This window comes from Halichoerus grypus, chromosome 1 (genome assembly GCF_964656455.1).
Source record: "Halichoerus grypus chromosome 1, mHalGry1.hap1.1, whole genome shotgun sequence".
Taxonomy (NCBI): domain Eukaryota; kingdom Metazoa; phylum Chordata; class Mammalia; order Carnivora; family Phocidae; genus Halichoerus; species Halichoerus grypus.
The window spans coordinates 208,560,635-208,580,177 of NC_135712.1; the positions used below are offsets into that span (position 1 = coordinate 208,560,635).

Below are 19,543 nucleotides of genomic sequence, written 5' to 3' on the forward strand. Positions count from 1 at the left end.
CTCAGGGCAGTGCTGATACACCCTTCGTGCCCAGTACCTGTCACCTTCCTAGTAACAACAAGAGAGAGCAAGAATAAGGCTCAAAGCCGTTGCCAGCAACAGTATCCAACTGGGCCTTTGGAAGTTCAACAAATACAAATATTCACAGCAAACGATGCTGGTTTTCCACCTGGGGCAGTGAGACCAAGTTTCCTTTAAAATAAATGAATGGGGGCACCTGGTTGGCTCAGTCAGTTAAGCGTCTGCCTTCGGCTCAGGTCATGATCCCAGGGTCCTGGGATTGAGTCCCATGTCGGGCCCCCTGATCAGCGGGGAGCCTGCTTCTCCTTCTGCCTGCCACTCTCCCTGCTTGTGCTCTCTCTCTCACTCTCTCTCTCAAATAAAGTCTTTATAAATAAATAAATAAATAAATAAATAAATGGAAGTCTGAAACGCAGGTTCATTTAGAGACGTATTACACAAATAACGGCACTCTGCTATCTCAAACAGTTCTACAACAATATTCACGTGTCTGAGGTTAAATGAATGTTGCCAAAAACTAAAAACTGATACCCAGAACCATAACCCAGGGCCTCTACGAGATCCAAAAATATGCTACAAAAAAATGTAATGATCGGTAAATTCTACTTATCACCATAGGGCCGTGAGCTGATAAATTTTATATAGCTTTTCTATAATAAGAGTTCAATGTTAAGGTAACCCTTTTTCTGTTGTGTAGTTATATATATACGGCCTTAAACACAATACTCTTCAATTTCATAACTTCTTTCATGATGACAGAGTAATACATTTGCAGTGCTGAGACGCAGAAAACGCAAAAAGAACAGAGGAACTTAAAGTCACCCAGCACCCCACCAGACACAGAGGTGAAGCGCTTGCTGGCCACACAGAGAGCAACAAGCAACCCTGCCCTCCTGACCCCTTCCCAGCAGGGCAGGGGGAGGTGGGGAGTGGGAGGGAGGGGCTGAGGGTTTCCTCAGAGACGTGGGACACCACCAGAGCCATAAGGATGGAGCTGAGCCGTGCAGGGTGGGCCCTCTCAGGGTGGAGAGCTGCCCTCATGTTGCTACTGGGACCCCATCACACCTCCCTGCCTCCCTTCTAGACCGTTCCACACACAGGCACGCGTGCACACACGCTTTCTCTCTCTCTCTCAACAGTATTACTCAGCACATTCTAGGCAAGCTTTTCTTCATCGAATTATACCCAGGACCATTTTTATCATGTAGTAGTCTTCAAAAGGTGGACTCTAGTGGTTCCACTGTGTTCCCTTGTTCTGCCACATACTGAGTTATTTCAAAGCCCCTCTATTGTTGACACAAATGTGGTTTTTGTTTCTGTGGTCTTTTTTGGTTTTTGGAGTGACTCTCTCTGTCCCTAAACTTTACTGGGCACTTCTGGTTCTAAGGATAAATTTTGTTAAGAAGTGTAACAACAGGGACGCCTGGGTGGCTCAGTTGGTTAAGCGACTGCCTTCGGCTCAGGTCATGATCCTGGAGTCCCGGGATCGAGTCCCGCATCGGGCTCCCTGCTCGGCGGGGAGTCTGCTTCTCCCTCTGACCCTCCTCCCTCTCATGCTCTCTGTCTCTCATTCTCTCTCTCTCAAATAAATAAATAAAATCTTTAAAAAAAAAAAAAAAAAAAAAAGAAGTGTAACAACATTTTTAATTCTCTTAATTAGAACAAAAGTTTTAATTCAAAAGGTGGGCGTATTTTCCTGGATAATAGATCAAAAGCCCAAACTTCTTTTTTCTGGTTTCATGGCTAAGTAATAGAGCAGAGGACCAGAAACCTTGGCAGGACATGGACCAGTGACCGGTGCACCAGCCTAAGAACAGACCCAACCGCGCAAGAAAGTGCTCCGCGTCCTCTGGGCCTCCTGGATTTCCTCCAAAGTGCAAGGAGCCTCAGTGCTGTACCTTAAATAAACCTCACAAGAGTGCTAGAGGACTGGTGTCTATTCACCATCTCTTCCCCACAAATCCAAAACCCAGTAAGCCTGGGGCGGGTGGTAGAATCAAACTTGTAAAAAATAACTTTAAGACAAATCCATTTAGAAACAAAATCGGACCTGATTCAGATACATGTGAACGGTCACACCTGCTACAGACAGAAAAGGATCCCGTTACCTCCAGATGCCACTCCAGTCTCTGGCATGTGAGTGATCTGTGTCCCAATCTCCTTTTCTAAAATGCGGATTCTGAAGTCTGAAACCTCTGGTCTAGCGTTTGTCTAGGGCAAGATGCACCTGTAGTCATACTTCACAGGTGGAGAGCCGAGGGACGTAAATATAGCCACAGCTGGGTCAAGGAAGATGGCTCCTCAGGGCGCCCCTCCGGGCTCTTCATGTCCACAGACCCTCTCACAGAGGCCCAGAGAGACTGCAGTGAGGTGGGAAGAGGGAAAACGGCCCTGAAAATACTCAAGGAATCTTGTGGCATCCGGGAGCTCATGGGTGCTTTCTCACCTGCCAACTGAAACTGACGGCAAAATAAAATCCACATCATCTGGGGAACATCTTCTCCTTATCTAAAGGCAGACATGCCAAAGAGCAAGAATTGGTAAGTGTCTTTGGAATGATGGCTCTTCTAAAGGTAGTTTATACTTAGTGTCAGACCTTCCTATCAAACTGCGTGGTACCAGGGTGCCTGGGTGGCTCAGTCAGTTAAGCATCTGCCTTTGGGGTTCAGGTCATGATCCCAGGGTCCTGGGATTGAGCCCCACATCAGGCTCCCTGCTCAGCAGGGAGCCTGCTTCTCTCCCTCCTCCCACTCACGCTCTCTGTTGCTATCTCTTTCTCTCTCAAATGAATAAATAAAATCTTTAAAAAAAAATGCATGGTACCTCTAGAAATTTATTACCTCCACTCACAGCTGCACTAACTTCATCAATGACACATGGAGCTCACCGAAGTTGCTAGAGGGTATCAAAAAATACTTTTGTGCCAAATAGAGCTACCCTATGACCCAGCAATTGCACTACTAGGTATTTACCCCAAAGATACAAATGTAGTGATCCAAAGGGGCACCTGCACCCCAATGTTTATAGCAGCAATGTCCACAATAGCCGAACTATGTAAAGAGCCCAGACGTCCATCGACAGATGAATGGATGAAGATGTGGTATATATACACCATAGAATATTACTCAGCCATCAAAAAAATGAAATCTTGCCATTTGCAATGATGTGGCTGCAACTAGAGGGTATTATGCTAAGCAAAATAACAGAGAAAGACAATTATCATATGATTTCACTCATTTGTGGAATTTAAGAAACAAAACAGAGGAGCACAGGGGAAGGGAGGGAAAAATAAAACAAGACGAAATCAGAGAGGGAGACAAACCATAAGAGATTCTTGATCATGGGAAACAAACTGAGGGCTGCTGGAAGGGAGGAGGGTGGAGGGATGGGGTAACCATCAGGGCATTAAGGAGGGCACGTGATGTGATGAGCACTAGGTGTTGTATGCAACTGATGAATCGCTAAACTCAACCTTGAACCTAATAATACACTATATGTTAATTAACTGAGTTAAAAAAAAAATTCTTGTGCCAAAATATGGCAACATCTACCTTTGAGAAGCATGGGGTTTCACAAGAGGCTTTTAAAAAGGGCATGTGCTTTGGAAGCTGTCACCTCTGAAGTGTCAGGTTGCGAGGAAGCAGGTAAGTTCCCGGAGCCACTGGGAGCAAACTCATTTCTGGACCGAAAGCTCAGACACATGTGACGGTAAAGGGACCCAACAGTACGGGCACAAGGCAAAACCATCCTGAACAGCACAGCGGGCCGGGCTCTGCCACACACTGAGGTGCCCCATCGGGGTGCTGGTACATGCACGAAGACAGACACGCCGGCAGACCCGCAGCAGCATGGTGGGCAGGGGGGCACAGGGGACGACGACGGATGGATGACACAGGGAGATGGAACCAGAAGCAGTGCTCTGGTCCTCTGTGTGGTATGGAAGAGGGAGCGTTTTATTTACTTGTACTGGGTTTTAGCCTACCTCAAGTGCCCTGATTGTAGGGGTACGGCTGGATGAACAACACTCCTGTAGGGCGCCCCTGGCCCTTCCCATGAGGACCACCCTCCCAGGGGGAAACACTGCTTTGACTCTCACTCTTTGGTGCGTTCACTTGTTACTGAACCGCATCTGAAAAAAAAGAAACATACAGTAGTATCCTTCTGCTCCTCCGTGAGGGGCACCCTGTGGGTGGGACGGTGGCGTCTGTTCTTCGCTACCGGGTTTTGGCCAGCACGAGTAAAGCTGCTATGGACGTCACTTGGGGGACGAAGGCACCCATTTCCCTTGGGTATCCAGGAATGGAACCATTCCTCATAGGAAGGCTTTGGTAAATATCGCAAGCTTTCCAAATTAGGATTACAATCCCACATAACCTCCATCCCCACAGCAGAGAGAGCATTCTAGTTCCTCTACATCGACACTGACACTTGGTGCTGTCAGTCTAACTTGCAACCATTCCAGTGAGAGTATAATCATATCTTACTACCACTTTAATTTGTATTTCCGCGACTAATGGTGTTGCGCACCTTCCTGTATGCTGGCCACTGAGATATCCACTTCTGCAAAGGCCCTGTTTTCACTAGTGTTTTATTTGGGGATATGTGGTTCCTCTCCCAGTCTGGGGCTCACCTTTGCATTCTCCTAATGGTGTCTTGTGATGCAGAGAAGTTCTTATTTTAATGGCGTCTGATTTATCAAGTTTGTTCTTACATGGTTAATGGTTTTAGAGTCCTGTTTAAGAAAATTTTGTCTACCAGGGCGCCTGGGTGGCTCAGTCGGTTAAGCATCTGCCTTCGGCTCAGGTCATGATCTCGGAACCTGGGATTGAGCCTGTTCAGCAGGGGGTTTGCTTCTCCCTCTCCCTCTGCCCCTCCCCCCGCTCATGCATGCTTGATCTCTCCCCCCCCAATCAAATCTTAAAAAAAAAAAAAAAATTTGTCTACTTGAGATAATAAGAAATATGTATTTGGTCTCTGCCTTCAGTTTTTTTGACTAAAACCCCTGGAATTTCCTAAGTGGTAGGGGTGTCTTTTGTTCTAATGAAGTAACTCATGGTAGAAGCTTAGAACTTTTAGCCCCATCCTCCAAGGAGGGGAGAGGGATTGAAAAGTAAATAATCAATCATGGCTACAAGATGAAGCATCCATAAAAATTCTCAACTAAGAGACTAGGAGACTTTCTGGGTTGGTGAACACATCCAATGCTAGGAGGGTAGTACACTCCAGCTCCATGGGGACAAAAGCTCCTGGGCACAGGATCCTTCTAGACCTAACTTTATTTACCTCTTCATATGGCTGTTCATCTGTATCCTTTATAATATCCTTTATCATAAATGTGTAAATATATGCGTCTCCTTGAGTTTTATGAGCTGTGATATCAAATAATCAAACCTGAGGAGGGGTTCATGAAAACCCTAATTGTAACCAAGTCGGACAGAAATGTAGGTAACCTGGGGGCCCACTACTTGTGATTGGCATCTGAAATGGGGAGCAGTCTTGTGGGATTGAGCCCTTACCCTCTGGGGTCTGCACTAACTCTAGGCAATTAGCGTCAGAACTGAAGTGTAGGACACCCAGCTGGTATCTGCAGAAACTTGCTCCACGTGGAAAACCCACACATTTGCTGTCAGAGTGCTATGAGCAGAGGAAACCAGTTTTCCTTTACAATCTCAAGGTCATGGAGATGGAGGAAGGAAAGGGATTTTTTTTTTTAAGATTTTATTTATTTATTTGAGAGAGAGACAGAGACAGAGCATGAGCAGTGGGGAGGGGCAGAGGCAGAAGGAGAAGCAGACTCCCCACTGAGCAGGGAGCCTGACGCAGGACTTGATCCCAGGACCCTGGGATCATGACCCGAGCCAAAGGCAGATGCTTGACCAACTGAGCCACCCAGGCGTCCCAGAAAGGGTATTTTAAAATCCAGAAAGATTGTGACTTGCTCCAGCCTCCTCATGATTTACAACTGCTGAGGATATTATCAGTCACAAAGAAGTAACAGGAAAGATGATCCAGCCAGAGGGGAAGCAGGTTTGTGAGCCCATTTGGTGGTAAGGACTGAGATTTACTGACTGAGCCCATACCACCACACCTCCCAGAGGGACTATCATGGGCCCTGCTGACAGAGGGGTCCCTGAGGCTCACAGGCCACCCAACATCTCAGTGAAGTTGCTAGAGTCACAAGGCCAAGGCCACCGTGCCACTCACTGAAGTGCAGCCTGGACTCTGAGTTTGGACTCTTCTACTTGCCAACTGCATGATACTAGATGAGTGACTTAACCTTCTCCAGCCTGTTTCCTCCTCTGTAGGCTGGACATGAGACCAATCCCTCCCTCAGGCGTCACAGCCAGCATCCCTGAGCTAAGGCAGGCAGGCATGTACAGGCAGGAAGCAATCCCACCCTGCTGGCGAAGCCAAAGGACCCCACATTTACTGTGCAGTTGCTTCCTGCTTGTCACTACTGACCCAGAAGCAACATGCAGATTAAGTCCTTCCATCCTCCTCTTCTCTTAAAGAGATGAGTAAACTGAGGCACGTAGTAAGTAACCTGGCTGGAGAATTTGCTTCCTAACTAAGCCTCCCCGACAGGGCAAACCTTAAGTGATGCTCCTGTCCCAAAGCGTTCAGGAACAAACTCCGGAAGTAAAGGCTGCACAAGGCAGCTTTGCCGAACTGGAGAAGGACAGAGGTTGCCTGAAGGCCACAGAGGCCCAATGCAAACAAAGACCAGCTGTCATAAGTGATGAGATCCGCCCTGCAATCACTGGGCAGATCTGAGCGGCTACAAATTATCCTTTGCCCTCTTGGATCCCACCGCCACTAACGTGGTGCTCTTATCCATCATCAAGATCCTTTCTGCCAGTCAGCCCTTCTTAAAGGGCAGGGGTGGGCTTGCCCCTCTTGAGATCTGGGGAGGGTATGGAACCGGGCACTATTGTGCTCCAGCAAGTTGCCTACTCAGGAGGGTCTGACAAGCTTGGCCAGAAATTTCAGAAGTGAGGTGGGATCTGAGGGCAAAGAACAGCCCTTTTCCCAACCCCTTCTTCACTCATCACCAAACACCTCTACCTTTCCTACACAGTAAACTAAGGATATGGCATTTTCAGCAAATTCCTTGGGTCCCCAAGGTCATCCTATCGTCTTGGGGGCTTCAAGGGGGCTTCCACTGTTCAGACCGGACTCCCAACAAGTCCCTCTATGACAAGTCACTTGGTGTCTGGGCTGGGAAAAAGAAGGTAAGTAAACACAAAACTGAAATCCATCTCAAACCAGACAGCCACACCTAAGCAGATGAGAAAAGTGAAGGACAAGGGGACAGAGGGACAAAACAGTGAAACCACTAGGACATGTATGTGGGAGCCTAATCGAGAAGTGTGTGGCCTGTGGGTCAGGTGTGTTTGGGGGCTCCACGAGGAAGGAATGGAGCCTGGGAATCCAGGTAAGCAGCCCAAAGGAATGTGATGGGAAGTAAAACTACTCTGGGGTAAGAATCAAAAACCTGACAGCTAAGACATTCAGTAAGCTGCAAGATGAAAACAGGTTCCCAGGGCCAATGGGTTTGGAGGTGACATGGCCATATCACCTTGATTTCTCCGAGAAGCACCCCAATTGCTCAACAATCAGAACCCCCACACAATCCATGCCCCATGAGGCAGCTTCATGCACATGGATATGGAGGAAGGTCCAAGATGAAGCAGAAGAAAGAAGGGAGCATCAATGTAAGGTGTGCTTGGCCCGAGCCCCACTTTGCTAAGAATAAGAACAGATACAAGTTCATTTGAACACAGAAGCCAGCCCAAAGAAAACTTGCCGAACCGTGGCTGGCGGAGGCCAGGAGCTCTCTCAGGAGGTGTATGAAGGAAACTGACACTTTCCACATCACGGAGCTCTGATGTTTTTTGTGTGTGTTTATTTTTTTACAATAACCTTCTATTACTTTTGTAATCATATTAAAAAACAAAAACAAGAAACGCCAAAACCAACCAACCAATCTAGATCAGAAAAATACCTGGGAAATAAATACCCAGAAAAGATGTCCAGGAAGTACTTTTATGGAAATAAAAAAGATGAAAGGATGTGACGATTGCATTATTTTCTATTTTCAACTTCATTAAAATTATCATTTAAAATAGAAACATCTATTGACATTCAAATGCGGAACCAGACTGCTTGAGGAGTACGTCTAGTTTCTTCTTTCATACCACCCTTTGCTTTTCTCTTGTAAAAAAAGAACAGTGGTCACAACAAGATGGATGGATCTAGAGTATTATGCTAAGTGAAATAAGTCAGTCAGAGAAAGACAAAAACCATATGATCTCACTCATAATGTGGAATTTCAGAAACAAAACAAATGAGCAAAGGGGGAAAAAAGAGAATTTAAGAAACAAAACAAATGAACGAAGAAAAAAAAGGGACAAACCAAAAAACAGACTCATTAACTGTAGAGAACAAACTGGTGGGGGGATGGGGGGCAATAGGTGATGGGGATTTAAAGACTACACTTACCACGATGAGCACTGAGGTGAGAGAACTGTTAAATCACTATAGTGGACACCTGAACCTAATATAACACTGTATGTTAACTATACCAGAATTAAAATCAAAAAAATAAAATAAATAAAGTTAAAATAAAAAGAACAGTGGTGGTCAGCCACTGAAGCAGGACAGACTGCTAGCAGGAAATTGGGACCCTTGAAAATCTGCTTGCTGAGATTATGGGTTGTTGATTTTTTTTTTTCCCCCCATCTTGCCTGAAAACCAGCATTATACTTAAATTTGGCCCCAGGAGAGCTGCGACTTCACTTTCTGGGCATGGAGAAATTTGTTCCCCTACAAGTTTCATCAACAGACACAGGTCCAGCCACAGTAGGGTACTTGGCAGGGTACTCGGACGGACCAAAGTGGCTGGGCAGGATGCCTTCAGCACAACCAGTCTTATTTGTTACATTAAAACTACAAAACGAGGTTTCCCCCCAGTACTCTACTAGGAAAACTGTTCCTACCTGACCAGACCCGGCACACTGGTCTGTGAACCTGGAAGGATGTGTGGGATGAGGCATCTGCTGTCTTAGGGAACACGTGGAAATAGCTTATTCCTGACACAGTGCTTCCCCAACACTAGCTGTTCCACGCTGGCTGCTGAGCATTTTCCTTGCAATATAATTAAGTAGTAAAACCCTGCCCTACATTTATTTATTTTTTTTTTAAGATTTTATTTATTTGACAGAGAGAGACACAAGCAAGAGAGGGAACACAAGCAGGAGTGGGAGAGGGAGAAGCAGGCTTCCCGCCAAGCAGGGAGCCCGATGCGGGGCTCAGGGCTCGATCCCAGGACCCTGGGATCATGACCTGAGCCGAAGGCAGACGCTTAACGACTGAGCCACCCAGGCACCCCCTTGCCCTACATTTAAAAAAGAATACACCTCAGAAACAAAAAACCATGTCATGATAATTAATTACAACGTCTTATCGGGTGGACGCGCTCAGTCTGTCCGTTACCAAGTACAGTAGTTCCTCCCGCCCCCCTTTCCCACGCAGGTTTCGCTTTCCAGTTTCAGTTACCCATTGTCAGCCCTGGTCCGCGCAGATGATCCTCCTGCTGAGTTTCACCAGAAAATCAATAGTAGCTTAACACTACGTCACAACGCCCACCTCACTCACTTCATCTCATCTCACTAGCATTTTACCATCTCACATCATCACAAGGGCAAGCAAGTACAGTATAATAAGGTGCTCTCAGAGAGAAAGAGAACACCCATGCAACTTTTATTACACTATTACTGTCATAATTGTTCCATTTTATTATTAGTTGCTGTTAACCTTAAAAATAAAACTGTCAGGGGTGCCTGGGTGGCTCAATCAGTTAAGCATCTGCCTTCGGCTCAGGTCATGATCTCAGGGTCCTGAGCAGGGTGTCGGCTTCTCCCTCTGCCCCTCCCTCTACCCCTCCCCCGGCTCCTGTGTGCCCACGTGTGCACGGGCTCTTCCTCTCTCTCTCAAATAAATAAAATCTTCCAAAAAAAAAAAAGGCAGTTAATTTACCTGTAAAAATGCATTCATTCAGGAGTAACAGAGAACTACAATCTGGGACAAGCAACTATGGCAAAACCAAAGGCAAGTAAGTCCAGAGAACAAAGAATGCTCTTTTATGGAAGGAAAGGGGAAAAGTCAGGAGGGCTGTTATAAACAAGAAGTCCACTGGAGTAAACAGGGAGTTTGAAATGCAGTAGCGTTTCACTGGCTGAGTTATGACAGTCTCATTGGCTGGGCTGTTGCTGGGGCAGAAGAAAAACCTTTCTCTCTCAGCTGGGGTAGTAAAGTACTATGACCTGCAAGGTGACTTGTTAGGTAGATCTTTTCCTGTTGGGTCTGCAACTGATGACGAGTGGTAGGGTTTGAGGGCTCCTCCTTCTGTCCTCCCGATACCATTTAAATGAGGTTTCCTATTATTAATTTTCACATTGTTAATCTTACTGTGCCTCATTTATAAATTAAATTTTACTCCAGGTATGTATCTATAGGAAAAACAGTATAGATAGAGTTCAGTACTATTCATGGTTTCAGGCATCCACTGGGGGTCTTGGAATAAATCCCCCACAGATAAGGGGGTCTACTGTATTATTTTTAGTACTGGGAATTATGTATCATTTTATTCATTGGAATCCACATGTCCTGCCCTTTAAAAAAAAAAATTCATTCACTTGAAAACCACTGAAGAGGACCTCCTTATCTACAACACACCAGAAGATGTGAACACATGACGAGAAGCCGGTTCTCTGCCCTTGGGGAGTTCATGCTCTAATCCAGCAGGGAGATGCAGGGTCTCCACTGAGAGAATTCAAACACTATCCCATCTATCCACTAGATGGGCATTTTCCAAACTCTTCTGAACATGACCTGGAGTCATGACATGACCCAGCAAAGACACATCAAGTAAATCCAACCAGCTTTACAAATCTATCCTGACTGTGCTCCCCATTTAACACAGATAGACTCTCTTCTTCTTTCTGAGGCTGGTCAAGCCCCACTGGATGGATGTCGTGGTCTACTACTGCGGGGTCTGTTGAGGTACCTGCCATATATTCAACGTTGAGAACAACACATAACCTGTGGACAGGGTGGGAGAGAAGTCCCCCACAATAGGGGCACACAAAATGCAAGAATTGCCAGGGAGGCATGGTGCCTACACCCGCCCAGTTTCACTTGTGACAGGCCCTCCCAGCCACCTCAAATACTGACTGAGAACCAACTCTGTGCTGAGCAGAGTACCAGGTATTGGGAATCCAGCAGCCAACAAAATCCCTGCCTCATGGAACTGACAACTGAGTGACAGAGGCAAGCACACAAATAAATATGACATGATGTTCCTCGGGGGGGGGGGGCGGGGGGGGGGGAGATGCCATGAACTTGTACTACGAAAAAATAAGCAGGGGGGCGCCTGGGTGGCTCAGTTGTTAAGCGTCTGCCTTCAGCTCAGGTCATGATTCCAGGGTCCTGGGATCGAGCCCCGCATCGGGCTCCCTGCTCGGCCGGAAGCCTGCTTCTCCCTCTCCCACTCCCCCTGCTTGTGTTCCCTCTCTCGCTCTGTCTCTCTCTGTCAAATAAATAAATAAAATCTTTAAAAAAAAAAAAATAAGCAGGGTTAATAAGCTGACAGGAATTACTCTTTCAATCATGGTGACCAGGGATGGTCTTAGGGAGGGGATAAATCTAAGCAGAGACCTGAAGTAGAATGGGAGCCAGTGGCTATTGATGGACAGAGGGACCAGCAAGTACAAAGGCCCTGGTGTGGGATTGTGCTAGATTAGAGCGGGAAAGGGGGATGTGGCAGCAGATGAAGTCAGAGATGGGTGGGGAGGGCAGATCACAGGCCTTGAGGGCAAGCAGTGAGGAGGTAGAAGTCTACTGTAGGTGCAAGGGGAAACCGCTGGAATGTTCTGGGCAGGGCGGTGACATGGTCTGATGATGGTTTTAGAAGATTTCTCTGGACATGCTGATGAATAGATGTAAGGTTAAAAGAATGAAAGGAGTCAATGATGACCAAGGTAACCAAAAGGGCTTCAACCAGCAAATGCCCTTTGAAATATAAAAGGTGTCCCTTCCTTGGGGCTGACCAGCCTTGGAGCGAGATTTGGCAAAGCCAGCCAGGCTGGATTTCAGCTCCAACTTGCCTCCCTTGGTTCAGTATCAGTGACTGGAGGTGCCAACTGGGGAGACTGTGGGGTAAGAGGGGGTTGGAGGGAGGAACAGGAGGGAACGGGGTTTTCTGCTCAGGGAGGTTAAGTTATTGGTCTAACATCACACAGGAAGTAGAGTCCTCCCTCAAGTCTGTCTGACTCCAGGCATGAGTAACTGATTTAGGCTGAGGATCAAAAGGCAGACGACAGCCTGAAAGGGTGCAAAGTGCAGGCAAAGAGAAGCACTCTGACAGGCAGGGGTATCCAGGGTGTGTTCCCGGGAAGGCAGGCATGGGTGTTCAGCACAACAGCAGACTAGGCTGTGATCAAAGACACGACTGGCAGTCATCAGGCCCAGATGCAGCTCCCAGGGCACAAGTGGACCCCTGGGCTTCAGTGTCACCATTAAGAAGAGACCATCCACCATTCTACTTTACTGGGACTTTTGGTGCAAGTCAGGATGACCCACATCAAACCCCGTCCCCTCTGTAACAGGTGAGGCAGCAACTGCCACGCAGCCACCTGCTTCCTGAGCCAGTGGGGCATGACTTACCAGCGAAAAGAGAACTTAAACCATCCCAAGGAGACATTTTAAAGCCCACCGCTACTAAATACAGGGTATCCTCCTTTTATCTCACACTGGGCTGGTGAACTTCACATTGAGCAAAACCCAGACTATTCCCAGTAATAAGTATCCACATGCAAAAATAAAGACATGCCTCCTTTATAACAAAGTAACAGTCCCAAAGGGAAACACTGGAGTACCAGTCTAGTCCCAAAGGCTTGGAAGAGGCCTGGGCTGGTTTATGTCCTGCTAACAGTTACCTGTTTTCTAAAGAAAGCCCGTTCTCTAAGGGAATTGAGAGGGAAATCAATGCATCCCTTCCGTTCTCTCTGCCCCTATGAAATCCAACTGCCCAGCAAACCCAGCTACATCTGGCACTACCCTCGAGGGCCTTTCCCTTACATGAAGATGACTCGTGGCCAAATTTCTCATGCCCATCAAATCCATGTCCTGAAAAATTAGTATGATCAGCATGCAGTTAACAGAAAACTCCAATCATATTAATGAGCCTTATACTTTTTTTTAAGATTTTATTTATTTATTTGACAGAGAGAGCGCGAGAGAGGGAACACAAGCAGGGGGAGTGGGAGAGGGAGAAGCAGGCTTCCGCTGAGCAGGGAGCCCGATGTGGGGCTCGATCCCAGGACCCTGGGATCATGACCTGAGCCGAAGGCAGACGTTTAACGACTGAGCCACCCAAGGCGCCCCTGAGCCTTATACTTCTTAGGGATGATCTCCTTAAGGTTGACAGCGATGGCAGCTCCATTTAGCCTCAGACTCGATTCTGATGTGTTCCCCCTCAGACATTTTCCCCCAATATTCCAGCAGCTGTTACTTCCCTTTTATAGGTTTTGCACATGCCTTTAATTTTTTATTTATTTTTAAAGGTTTTACTTGTTTGTTTTGGGGGGGGCAGAGGGAGAGGGAGAGGGGGGGAGAGAGAGAGAGAGAGAGAGAGAGAATCTCAGGCAGACTCCTTGCTGAGCGAAAAGCCCCATGCTTGGGGCGCCTGGGTGGCTCAGTCGGTTGGGCGGCTGCCTTCAGCTCAGGTCATGATCCCAGGGTCCTGGGATCGAGCCCCACATCAGGCTCCCTGCTCCGCAGGAAGCCTGCTTCTCCCTCTCCCACTCCACCTGCTCGTGTTCCCTCTCTCGCTGTGTCTCTCTCTGTCAAATAAATAAAATCTTTAAAAAAAAAAAAAAAAAAAAGAAAAGAAAAGCCCCATGCTCAATCTTACAACCCTGAGATCATGACCGGAGCCGAAACCAAGAGCCAGACACATAACCGACTGAGCCACTCAGGCGCCCGTAATTTTTTAAAAATTCCAATTCTCTCTGTTCCAATCAATGTTACAAGTTACAAGGAAATATGTGAGATGGGAAACAAACATTTGATATTTTCCAAAACCCATGCCACCAAACACATTTCCTTCTTTCCAGTGCATTATGGTGAAAGTGCAAGCTTACAATTTCTAAATTGTTAAAAACAAAATAGAAGAATTGATTCCTTTGCTACTACTTCGAAAACATACAGAACTATTACAGCAAGGCAAAAATATATTCTGTATTTCAACCTGCCAGGATGTTGTAGGAATCCTAATAAATGACACTAGCTACCAACTGTTCAGCACTGTGTGCCAGGCGCCGTTCTAAGCACTTTACAGTTGTCACTGTTGTTTAGACCTTGCAACAATCCTCATAGTTGGGTACCATTACTGTCCTCCTTTGCAACTAAGGAGAGGGATATGATCGAATGAGAACAGGGGGCCCTGTCTGCCTGTTCCCGGCTGACTCCCCAGCCCCCATCAGGGCCTGGCTCGTGGTAGGCTCTCAATGCCCACCTGTTCGAATGGGTAATGTGAGGTTGGGCCATTTCTTGCACAACGCTGGGGGGCGCCATTCATGTGTGAATGGGTCCTTCCGTTCCATGGCACCCTAAATGACTGAGGCCAAAATTGGTTGACACATCTGAGGATTCACTAAATGCCAGGAACTGTCACCTCCATTTCTCTAAGGCATCAAGAGGGAAAGTGGTAAAGCCAGAATTCGAACCCAGAAGGTTGAATAGAGCCGTTGGTGAAGAAATATCCCTAAATGTCAGCTTCTTCACTGGCAGAATGTTGTTCTCACCCAATACACCTAATCCCTCCCACATCCCACAAACAGCTAAGACAAGTGGCTGGTCTAGGGCTAACTCCAGTGTTTTGAGGGTCCAAAAGGAATGACAAAGGTACGTGGCACATGGAGGAGCATTTATTATTGTCATAATTATATGTGAATTGATTTTGAATTAGAACATATATATAACCAGCACATCAAACCTGAGCTTCCTGAGATACAGGATGACTCCAAATTATGTTTTTCACTCTTTAAATAATTGACTTACATATATATACATACGTATAAAGAACAACATTAACTCCAATAAATTGAGTGTGTACTATAACCCGGGCACTACAGTGTGTTAAACAGCTTCCCATGTTATGTTTTCAACCCTTACAACAACTGAGGCACCGCTGTCATACCTGTTTCACAAGTCGGGGGGACCTACTGGTAAATGCTTGCTCGAGGTCAAGCTAGGATTTAGAAGGCTGGGTGTGAATTCAGGAGATCTGATTCTAGAATTAGCAGTCCTCACCACCACACATACCAACCACCACCCCACACCCTCATTCCCAGGGGACAATGGCCTGGAAAGTTAAAAAACCAACAAGAGCAACTAACACTTATTGCTTACAACTCAAGCCCAGTCCTGTGCCAAGCATTTCACCCATATACTTGCTCCATCCCCCCAAGGAGTCTCCTCATTCATTCCACAAATGTTCCCTAAAGACTTACTATGGGCCAGACCCAGGGTACACTCCAGGAGACCAAGCAGACATGACCCCTGCTCTGATGGCCCTCAGAGAAGAATGGACGTGTAATTACACACTGGGGTAACTGCTACACAGGAAAGGATCAAGGTGATATGCGAGTGTAGCAGTGGGGAGCAATGACTGGTCCAGGTGGTCACATGCAAGCCTGGACATCCTCCCTGAGTCTGAGAAAAGGTCCCCTCTTCCATACAACCCCCTGATCTCTGGCTCCCATTGCTCCCCTGTGCATCCACGGTGTTCCTCTCACAGGAAGGGTAATGAGGATTACATGATAGGCCACAGGGAGTTGTTCCCACATTTACCATCTGTTCCCCTACAAGACTAGAGAGGCTCCTCAGAGCATCCAACCACCAACCATCTAACACCCAGTAGGGACTCAACAAATATTTGGGGAGATTGGGCCTGCCGGTAACAATGGTACTTTCCACTTGCCAGGAACCATTTTACAGGTTTTACCAACTCCATTTGTGGCATTATTCCCATTTCACAAACGAGGAAACGAAGAAGTTCAGAGAGATTAAGCTATTTATCTAAGGTCACACAGCTAGGTGACAGACAGCCCAGGGAATCAAACTCCATTCCGGTCTGGCAATTCAAACTGAAAACTTGTTTCAAATTCCTAGGAAGTGGCTCTTGCACTTATTCCCTAGTTTCCCCAAGGATTCACTGGGGGGAGGGGGAATCAAGACGGGTGTCTTCGAGACCAGAACAAACACTCTCCGAAAGGCCCACGTTTTAAATAAAAGCCTTAATCTGGAAAATCAACTGGAGGCGAAAGGATGCAAAACAAAAACAATGGTTTCAACAGCAAACAGTTCTACCCGTTCTCCCCCACTTGTTCTAGACTCCCCACTTCAGGGCAAACATTTTGAAGTCACCACTTGCAAGGAACTGGGGAGTTACTTACTTTTCTTTGAAAATCTAGAATACGTGATTTTTTAAAATAAAATTTTAGGTCGGTTAACCCAAAGAGACTGCTAATTCTCGTTTCCAGGCGACAGTGAACTCATCTGGGGTTTTTCCTACTGAGCCCCGACCGCAGCGTCCCCAAAAAGACAACATTCGGGTCGGACCCGTTACAACGTAGCCTGAAAAGCCCCGACGCCTTGCTATTGTTGCTGCCGCGACGGGCACAGCGACCCGGGGCCGGGACCCCGGCCCGCCGAGCAGGCGGAGAGCTTTGTCCGGCGACCCCGGCGGGAGCGCGCGCGCGGCCTCCACGCGGCCCGGGCCCCCACCCCACGGCCCGCGGATGCTATAGCCGCCGCGGCCTCGCTACACTGTGGCCTTCCCCGCGCGCGCGGTGCCGGCCAGGCTTCTTGACCCTCGGGCGCCGCCGTACCCCAGCCCCGCTCTGGGCGCCGGCGGCCCCCTCCCCCCTCGGCGCCCCGGCTCCATTCAAACCGTCCTCCCAAGCCCCGCGCCGCGCTCCCCCCGCGGCCCGCGTTCCTTACCGAGAGCCGCCGGCGCCGTCGCCGTCCCGGCGCCGCCCCCGCCCCTCCGCGCGGGGCCGGGGGCAGAGTGGGCGTCTCGCCTCTCCTCACGAAACAAAGAAGCCGCCGCCGCCACCGCCGCCGAGTGAGGGTAAGTCTCGCGCGCGCGCCCGCCCGTCTCGGCCGCCCCCCCACGCCGCCCGCGCCCCCGCTGCGCGCGCACCCGCCAACTCCCCTTCCCCCCCCGCAGTCGGCTTGTCCCGCTTCCGCCGCCCGCCCGGCCTCGTGCGCGCGCCCGTCCGCCCTTCCGCTCCCAGTGCGCGTGCGCGTCCGCTCGGGGCCTCGGGGAGGTGGGCGGGACGAGAGAGAGCTGGCTCTCCTGATGTACCACCCCACTCAGTCCGGGAAGGTCTTGCTCATGCGCACCGGGGTCTTCGTCCTCACGCTGCGTCCCCACGCTGCCGAGCATGCGCAGAGCGGGCGCCACTGCGGCGGTCGCGGTGGAGGTTCTCGCGGCTGCTACGGGAGGTTGGGGGATGGGGTGGAATGGCGGCGGGGTCTGCGGGGAAGGGTTGGCCGAGGGTCCTTGAGACTCGAAAGTGAAGACCCGAGGCCGTGCGTAAGGGCGGGAGGCGAGCAGGCTGGACTGGGGCTGAGACTAGGCGGCCCCTGGACCAAGGGCGGGTCTGGGAGCTGCTTTTATTTATTTCTGGTCGGGGGATGGCGGGATCTCTTGGGCAAGGCCAGGTGGGCCTCGATCCTGGCCGCCTTTTCGTTAGTACTTACCCAGTACTATTAGTTTGGCAAATTTTTTTTGACCTGCTGCTGAGCCGGAGACGCAAGTGCTGTGGCACCGCACAGACAAAACAACCATGTCAACCGTTGTGGAGTTCTGCTAGGAAGGCAAGCAAGAGGCAAAAGAAATAAGTAAAATATATTGTGTTGAGATGGAAACATGGACAGTCGCGGGAATTTTAAATGGGGCAGCCAGAGAAGGCATCACTAGGAAGATGTTTGAGTCAAAAGGTGAAAGCAGCGAGGGACAGATCCTTGTTCTAAGTATGAAGGCCCTGAGCCCCTAGGCCGCTTCTCTGTGTTTTGAAAGTGCCACATCCTTTAGTCCTGCAAGTGGACAAGTGCGCCCCTAAGTTAGGGCCCACAGCCTGTGGCTGTCCTTATTCCTGCCTCTCAGGCCTGCTCTTCCTCATTTTCAGGTCTCAGCTGACAAACCACCTCAAGCCTCTCCTCCTTTTGATCACTGCTTCCTTTTCCTTCACATTTCTTGGATGCCCGGGTTTATTGTCTTCCTCCTCTCAAATTAATGGCAAAGTTGTTAACCGATTCTAGTCACTAGTGTTCCCAGCATCTACAGCTACATAAACGATGCATCATGTGGTGCTCTCCACTACATACATGATACTTTAATTTTTTTATTGGAAGAATAATAACAGATTAAGTGTGTATCATACCTGCATCAGCTCGTTCTTCTTTCCGAGCCACTTGCAGTAGAGGGTAGACAGTGAGATCTCATGCTGGAGGCAGAAAAGACCTGGGTTTGAAACCTGACTCCATGGTCAGTAGCTGGGTGATGCCAGGAAAATTGGACTGGTCTACACTTTCCTTCTCTTCACCTGTGCACTGGAAACAATAACTACACTCACCTCCACAGACTGGTTATGAGGAATCTATGAAAGCAGGCCACCTGGAAGTTTTCTGAACCTTAGCTCATAATATTGAGTAACGCACAGTAGATGGGCAAGTGGGGTCTGAACCTCAGTATCTCTCCCTCAGGTAGTATTTCTTAAGCGTCCTTGACATGCTAAACACTGAGCTGGTCCTGGCCTCCAGTGGTGCACTGAGCAGACAGTGTTCCTGCTCATGGTGTGGACTGTCCATGAGCTCAGTTGACTGTCTCCCATGTTTTTCAGCTAATACGTGATAGGAAAATGTAAGTGCAATGGAAGAAAAGCCCAGGGTGCAATGAGATCATAACATGGGGCACTCCTGGGGTTGAGGAGTCAGCTCTTTCAAAGGAAGAGGCACTTAGGCCAAGTCCCAAAGGATGAGCAAGAGCAGGGAGAAGGAGGGCACTGCGTAGAGGAAACAGGATATGCCAAGACCGTGAAGAAAAGAATGTAGGAACAGAAAGGCCCATTTGGCTGAGAGGGAGGTCAGCAACATTGGGCAGGGAGGGCCTTGTCAGCTGTGTGAGGATCTTTAGCTTTTCCTGGAGCGCAGTGGGAAGCAATTAAAAGGCTTTAATCAGGAGATTCCCATAGTTGCTCATACTGCAGGGTGGCCCCTGGGCTGAAGGAGAAGGACAGGAAGTGATGAGTCCCTTTAGGCCATTGCCATGGCCCAGGGTGGAGAGGACGGTGGCCTACACTAGAGTGAAGGTGGTAGAAGTAAAGTTGGAGGAAGTTGGAGGTAGAATGGATAGAAACTGAAGGAATAGACCTGAGAGGTGAGAGTGTGA

At 48.4% G+C, this 19,543-nt stretch overlaps 1 protein-coding gene across 12 annotated transcripts in view; it reads right to left on the bottom strand.

Annotated features, from left to right (window-relative positions):
* SMARCA4 (SWI/SNF related BAF chromatin remodeling complex subunit ATPase 4) overlaps window positions 1-17,229 on the bottom strand; it is an 88,077-nt gene extending 70,848 nt beyond the window's left edge. For 9 of the 12 annotated variants that reach the window (XM_078055595.1, XM_036075221.2, XM_036075219.2 and 6 more), the window contains exon 1: window positions 17,089-17,228. The gene's annotated coding sequence lies outside the window, so the exon portion shown is untranslated. Of the gene's footprint in view, window positions 1-2,129; window positions 2,366-4,003; window positions 4,151-17,088 lie in introns of those variants that run through there. The other 3 variants (XM_036075164.2, XM_036075171.2, XM_078055586.1) reach the window with 3 other exon arrangements.
* Window positions 17,230-19,543: the final 2,314 nt, after the last annotated feature.